Source organism: Theobroma cacao, chromosome 2, assembly GCF_000208745.1.
Source record: "Theobroma cacao cultivar B97-61/B2 chromosome 2, Criollo_cocoa_genome_V2, whole genome shotgun sequence".
In the NCBI taxonomy this organism is placed as follows: domain Eukaryota; kingdom Viridiplantae; phylum Streptophyta; class Magnoliopsida; order Malvales; family Malvaceae; genus Theobroma; species Theobroma cacao.
In genome coordinates, this window is record NC_030851.1 from 20992472 (window position 1) to 21000543 (window position 8072).

Consider the following 8072-nt stretch of genomic DNA (forward strand, 5'->3'; position numbering starts at 1 on the left):
CTTTTTTGCTGCCATTTTTTGCTCTAAAATCAACAGATTTCCAGCTCAAATTTCCAGTAACAAAACTTCTCAATTTTGGTAGCACAAAGCTGTCCAATTTTCATGCACAAACTACCAGCAAACAGCTCCAATATTTCTGCACAAAGTGGCAGCAAACGACTCAAATTTTCAGTAGCCAAAGTTGTCCTTCAATGGTAGCAAAAACCTCTAAAACTTTCCAGCAACATAACCTCAAAATTTATCAACAAAAACCTTGAATTTTCAGCACCAAAATTCCTCTAAAAAGCACCAAATTTTCTATCTCAAAGTGCAGCAAAAATTAGCTTCTTACCTCACAAATTTTTAGCTTTCTTTTTCCTCCAAAAATTGCAGTAAAAGCTCTATTTTTCCTTCCTCAAAGTGTAGCAAAACCGTTCTCTTTTCTCTTTCTCTCCCACGATTCTTTCTTTCCTTTATTTCTCTTCTCCCACTCTCAATCAACTTCCTCTCTTTTTCATTTTTTTCATCTCACATGGCCGGCCCCACCATCATTTCTACATTCTTCTCTTTTGTTTTCTTTGTTTTTTTGTGTCTTTCTTCCTTTCTTTTGCTTTTATTTTTGTCTTGCTTGTTTTTACTCACATGGGATTAAAATTGAAAGTCAAAAAAACTTGTGCACCTTTTCCATCCGCCACTCACACTTTTCTTTCTTTTGTTTTTGTCCTCATTCCATTCTTGACTCATGTGGCCACTGATGTACATATAAAAATATTGTTTGACTTTTCAACATCTTTTCTTCATTATTTTATCATCCATTTTATTTTTATTTCTTCAAAACAATAAAATTTACATATTATGCCTTAACTTCATTTTATTTAACACGCCTCCCTCAAATTTTCATATTTTAAAATTAATTCTTTTAACACGTGTAAAAATTATAATTTTCTTCTATCTTCTTTTTCTTACACGTGTATAATCAAAATATCGAGATCGCATTTCAACACGGTGTCATCATAATATTTAAATATTTACTTACCCGCGTTAGCTCGATTTAATAAAATCATGCTGACACAATTATCATCGTTTTCCTTCCAAATTCTTCTTTACGTCTTCTCCCCCACTTAAATTAGTCATATTCCATTTTTCATGACTAATTCCGACATCATATAAAATATTAATATTTTAATATTATTTTATTGAATAAAATATTATTTTATTTTAAAATTTTTCACTTGCCTTCTTTGGTCCCGAAACACATCATTACATCTCGGTTGACTTCCGAATCATCCTTTAGCTTACTAATTCCTCTCCAACGAAAATATTATTATTTAATTATTGTTTCTGCACGCGCGATGCATTTTATTCTTGAACGTTCCTTTCATCCTTTGTTGCTCTTTAGTACGCCAATTCACATCAAACGATCATTCGTTTGATCAATAAGGTCTTATTTGTGTCCAACGAGGGTGCGAGGTATTACATATTAACATTCAATATTCAAGGCAAACAAATAATACTTTCCTTAGCCTCTCTATGTATGTGTATACATGTATACAACTCCCATCTCATCAGCTCATGTGCACTTCCACACCAGACATAGCTAGAATCATGCTATGCACTCCCACACCGCACAAGCAATGTCATCATGCGCACTCTCACATCGCACATGGCCTATATCATTAGTGTGTGCACTCACACAACACACCACTATCACGCACATGGCACATATCATCAGTGTGTGCACTCACACAGCACACCACTATCGCGTATAGGGCATATATCATCAGTGCGTGCACTCACACAACACACCACTATCACCGTCATGTGCACTCCCACACCGCACACGCACGGTTACAATTATCACTGAATAGTGCCATTCAATGCATACATACACATCAACACAATGTAGAAACACATGAACTAATCACATTGCACATTTCACAATATAAGAACATTTCATCAAGGGCTTGTTCCCATGCAAATTTTAAAGAAAAACCAATAAAATATTTCAAGTGGTTCAATCAAGTATATAATCATTTATTCCAAAACATTTTTAATGCAAGTTCACTCACTTGTCTTTGTTGATTCTTTAATCGATTCTGACTTCCACTAATACTCCAAGTGGAGATGTGAGGCCTCGTTGAAACCTATCACACACAATAGCATCTCACCAACTCAATTTACATGAATACTATTCCAAAAGTTATTTCTTAAATCAAGTTTTACTAGTTATTCCTAATTAGCTCCCAATTACCATTTGACTATTCATTAGTTTACACTACTCTAGTCACACCAGGAATAAATAAACAACCCTCAACAATAAAACAACCCACAACTCTAATTATTGGCCATCTCAACAACTTAAAATCAAACCTAACTCACTACTCACCTTGGTGGTTTTATAGTTGAATTCCTTTCCAAGAGTTTGTCAAGTTACTACGAAAAGTCTTTTCTCTCTAAAATGTCCAGCTAATGAGAGAAAGTATTAAGGAAAGACTTTTGAGGGTCTTGATGTGTAGAAGGAAAGAGAATAAGGAATCCTATGAAAAAATGTAATAAAGCATGAGAATTGACGTTACTTTGAGAAAGTTATGGAGGTTTCAAGGGATGGCTTCCATGGAAGGTGGAAACGTGAAATGGAGAAGAGAAATGGGAAGAAGAAGAAGAAGCCGCTGGAAGTGAGAAGAAAGTGCTGGAAAAAATGAGATACTTATCCTATAGTTGACTAAGTTCCACTTATTTACAAAAATGCCATTGCATAGTTGACTTTGCCTTTTTCTTCCCTTTTGGCTTAGACTTTTTACTCTTTTGACACTAAGAAAAGATCCACAAGAGATTAGAGGTACTCGGGTTCAAGAAAACTTAAAAATTTAGACTCGAGAACCAAAGTGACCATCTTGCCCCTACTATGGAAATCATTATTATTTCAATTTTCTTCATTTATTTCATTATTATATGCATCATTCATTTATTCCTTAGGTCTACTTAAACCTTAATAATATTAGAAAAGCTCACTTCTAGTATCTCACCAAAGAAATGACAAAACTACCCCTAACCCACATCATTGTGTCCACCTCCGCTACACGTCTCTAAAGGTCGAGGTTCACAATAAGCATAATCAAATATCAATTTAATAATTGATTTATATTTATACATCATGAACAGAATTTAGTAATACATCATGACTACCCAAATGTTAGAGAGTTAATTAAAGAATTTGACAAAACCCTTCAATGATAAGCCTCTCAGTGTAATATAGTCTTTTCATCAAATATCCCGAATAAGTCATAAAGCATGGCTCAATGTCTACTTATGACATTCCATATTAGTTCTCATAATTCATGACTAACCTTATGAATTTAGGAAACTAACTTTCTTCAAATTTATCATTCTTTGGCCAAAGACTTTATACAAGTTAATCTAGACTAAAGAATAAGCGAGATGCATCCCCTCATATCACTTGGGTGATGAATCCTCTCTTGACCACTCATCCACTTTCATATGCTTCATGGCATACCCAAAAAATATCGTATTTAGGCATCTGGTCGCCTCTAGATTCATAAAGGTGAAATCATTGTATGTCATTCCCCATAAAAGATGACTTGGTGTCTCAAGTTCTAGAACTAGTTGCACAACTATCACATGAGAACATATTCCATAGACGCTTGAGTGAAATATCAAATGGAGTTCTCATAGCTGGTCATGTTTAATGAACTTGTTCTTCAACAAGCACGCACATGTTATCCTTAAGTATCTCATAGATTTCAATTTATGAGATCGATTGCTTATTTCCCAAGTAAAGAGGCCTAACATGTATCAATCTTTGAGCATTGTTAATGCCTTGTCTTGACAATATAATTACTAGGAACAATTTTAGGAACATGGCTTTGATTTATAGTGACTTCATAATTGTAACAACTTTACAATTCTCTTGCAAAGCTTTTATGTTCCATGGGCTTCATCTAATTAGCATTTAATAACTCATGCACTAACATGAAGGAAAACCTTTATCACATATAGTTAAGCGATTAAGTATACATTAAATGACAATATATATTCCTCGACCAATCCAATTGGCTCAAGGGCATATACGAACATACTACAGGGTTAAGATTGGCAAACATGCCATTTGTTTCCCTTATGAATCTCGATGTGGGGGTAAGAATACGACAAGGTCAAGTTAGGCAAAAGTACCATTTTTCCCTTCCTTAAGCCCAGTGTGGGGGTAAGAACACTACAAGGATGAATTGGGAAAAAGTACTCATTATCCCCTTATTTTGTTGATATTATGATTTGATATTTTAATCGTATAATGCATATTGTGATGCCTACATTTAGTGATTTTTTTATTATTGTGCTTATGTGGAAATGATTATATGAATCATGATTGGATGATACATTCATGTTATGAATGAGTGATGTTAAACACGTGAGTCTAAGAACTCCTTTCCAATTTCTCTTAGCAAATGATTTGTAAGTTGAGCTTTATATGTTATTGACTCTTTACGTGATTTGAGTTTCAAATGCATTTATGGAAATGTTGAAATGAGTTATTGTCATTGAAAGGATTTATATGATTATCATGTGTTTTTGGAAAGTATGGTTTATTGCAAAAACTCTCCCTCTAGGCTTGCCATTTTCCTCATATCCACTCACGGAATCTTTGTGACTCACTTATTATTTTCCCCTATTTTGTTTTTTAGACTAGTAGTATGCTTGGTTAGACGACTTGTGGAGTAGTAGCCTAGTTCATTCGTGGTAGGTGTGGTAGAGCCTTCTTTCAAGCCTTCCAAAATTGTATACTCTGTAATGTGTCGAGTCTAGCCTTTGAATCGTTAGGTTGGTTTGAACTTGAATATGTAAATAAATATTGATGTATTCATACTTGTTTATATTTCAGATACTACATTGAGCCCCAAATATGGGTGCATGAGAATGATAAGACTATGAGCGAACCATAGCAATCTAAGCACGAGATGCATGCCAGACCACAGTTGTTATAACTTGTGAATAATTATATGAAATGCGATAGAAACCTACTTTACATTGAAAAGTTCCGTAATGTGGTGGTATTGATGAAATATTGCATATCCTAAATTGTGAATGGAAATTTATGTGAATGTGATGGATGACTAGCCCATGCATTAATGGTTTAAGCTTGCTTGGGCTTTATGGGCTATACCCACATAGGTCCATGCGTTGGTCACGATCCTTTTAGAAAATGGGATGTGACATTTAGGATCCCAACATGATAAGTGATCACACTTTACATCTAGGCAGCAAGTCTCAAGGTCTAATACACAGTTAGTCTAACTTTGTTTTCGATCTACACAACTAGGACACATGAAGAAGGACTATCCTATAGCAACACAGTCTTAGGATGGCTCACACTGTCACGACCCAGTACTCCCCTCGAGCCCGTGACAATCGCCACGGTGTCCTGATCGACACTCATTACCCAAAATGTCAACCGAAACCCCGCAAGGCTTTAATATCAGTTTCTCATTTCCCTTGTGAATAACCGTTGCCAAATATCATGTTCTAAAAGATTTTAAGCTATTTCCAACTTAAATCAATAAAAAAATGATTTCTATCTCACAGGGGCATTTTGATCATTTTTCCCCAAAAATTTCAAAACCAGCTAAAAATATATAATGCGAGTATAAAACACATAATTCATAATCAAAAATAAGTTTAAACGTCTAAAACATTCATCATAAGTGAAATTATAACTATTTGAATATAATAAAAATATTCAATAAAATATTATATTTTCTTATAAAATAATATTTATAGAGTTACCGATAAATAATTTTTATAGCGTAAAAGCTAAATAAATTCATACATACTGTAATACAGATAACCAAAGCATAAGATTTAATTTACAGTGACACTTGGGCCCACGAACGACCAAAAGTATCAAAAGCGGTAAACCTACAGTTTTTAAGGATGCAAGTCCAACTGTAGCCCTCAACGAAATGAGCTATTTACCGACTATCTTGAGCCTGAAATGGGTGGAAATGAGGGTGATGAGATTATATAATCCTAGTGAGCAAACAAATACCATCTAAAATATCTAAAGCTGAGTAAATGGAGACAGATTAAAATAGATCATCATACTATAATTCATAACCTTTCAACCAAATAAAATCAATTCATATAAATCGAGTAATCAACATGGCTTATGAATTTCTTAAAAGCTTTAGCTCGTGCCAAAATCATTCTCATACTCAATTATCAGGGATACCTTGGCTTGGGGCTATCCCAACCGAGTCCGCCAAGTCTGTTAAAATGTCATGTATACATAAATCATGTTTTTATTTTGAAAACATAGTCGTTCCTTAGCGTTGGCTGAGTTCACCCTCACGTGGTGGTTTGGCGTGAAGTGAACTCTGAAGTTGTACCTTGGGAGTTACTCTACACACCTCTCCGACCAAGGTAAGAATATAACGGGGTTACCGTGCCCCTCTAATAGGCTAGTCCACAGAACCCACCCACTGTAGTAAGCTAAACCCACCAATTCAATAAAAATTCAACAGCATGACATGGCAACTTTACCATAATCCAGCCTCTCAAGGCTAAATACATAGTTCATATATTTCAACACAAATACTAATTCAGCCATTCATGCAAATATTTTCATAAGCCATTTGATTCAAACCATAAATTTACAACACATGAAAATGGTCTCCAATTACTTTATTTTCAAACCATCATTTCATTTCAAGACAATGTTATAAAATCATCTCATTAAATTCACATTTTAATTACAAAACACAAAGATTTACCATTTAACTCATTTTCCATAAAATCACAAATTCGGATAAAATCCACTTTAGATAATTAAGATGATAGTAAGGTTACTCACTGTAATGGAAATCGAGTTCCAAGTACTCTGATTCTTGATCTTCGGGTACTATCTCTTTACTTTTGCCAGAATGCTCACAACTTAGACATAATGCACAATAAGCCATTTACTCCAATTGTGCTAAATTATTATAAAACCAATTCAAACTCTATACTAATGCATGAAATGGGATGTAAATTGTTTGGATTATCGTCTAAACAAGGTGTTCTACACAAATTCAATTATGTACCTAAATAAAACGGTATTGGCCTAACTCAATCTATCACTCGATTAATTAGCCAATATGTCCAATTCAACTCCAATAATTTCATTTTTCTTCCAATTCTCCAAACCATCAAACACAAGTCAAATAGCATAAAATTTAGCAAAATCATTTTCACATTTTCTTTTGGGAATTTCGGCCATGGTGGGTGCATCAACACTATGATTTTTCCTACTTGATTTTCTCACCGTAATTCATCATTTCCTAACCAATTCACTCAAAATAAAATCAAATCCACCATCCACACTCTACATGGAAAATTCAGTCAATGATGGGTGATGGGAGAACATGAATTTTTCTTGCTTCATTTTCATGCTACACATCACCAATCAACTAAAAACACTAAAATATCTTAAAATCTAGCCAAAACAACCATCAAAATCTGTCTCTAAGTGTTTGGCCAGCAAGAGATTCATCATGAAATCATGTGATTCAACCATGGAAAATAAGAAAAAATGCTTAAGAAAGAGAGATCTCAAGCTTAATTGAAAAAATCTTACCTTTTTTCACTTGTTTCCTTGAATTTTCACACTTTTCCCTTGAATTTTTCCACCTAGGGTTTTGTTCTTCCTTTTCTTCCTTTGTTCTTGCTTTGGCTGTCCATAAGAATGAGAAATGGGCTGGTTTTGTGCTAATTTATAAGGAAAATAATAAAGAAATAAAAGCTTGACACTTGTCACCTTACCATTGGTCCATTTTTAAATTCTTAACTATTAAGCTTTCTTTCTCCACCACATAAAATCCTTCAATTATCCATGATAATATTGGGTAAAATCCATATGCTGGATAAGTGTTGGGTGGTGTAAAATTACAATTTTGCCCCTGGGGTGGCAAAATGACTATTTTACCCTTATGCTCGAAAAAATGCCGAAATTAAAAATTTTCACTTCTCAAACTCAAATTATGTTCTAAATAGTCAATCTTGATCAAAAACTTCTTCCAATATTCCAATTTTAACCTTGGGTG

General features: G+C 34.1%; 1 long non-coding RNA gene across 1 annotated transcript; it reads right to left on the reverse strand.

Annotated features, from left to right (window-relative positions):
- On the reverse strand, positions 5944-7645 carry LOC108660864. Its single transcript, XR_001926560.1, has 3 exons — positions 7607-7645; positions 6845-6924; positions 5944-5981 (listed from the first exon to the last, which is right to left on the reverse strand). It is a non-coding gene; the product is annotated as an uncharacterized LOC108660864 (long non-coding RNA).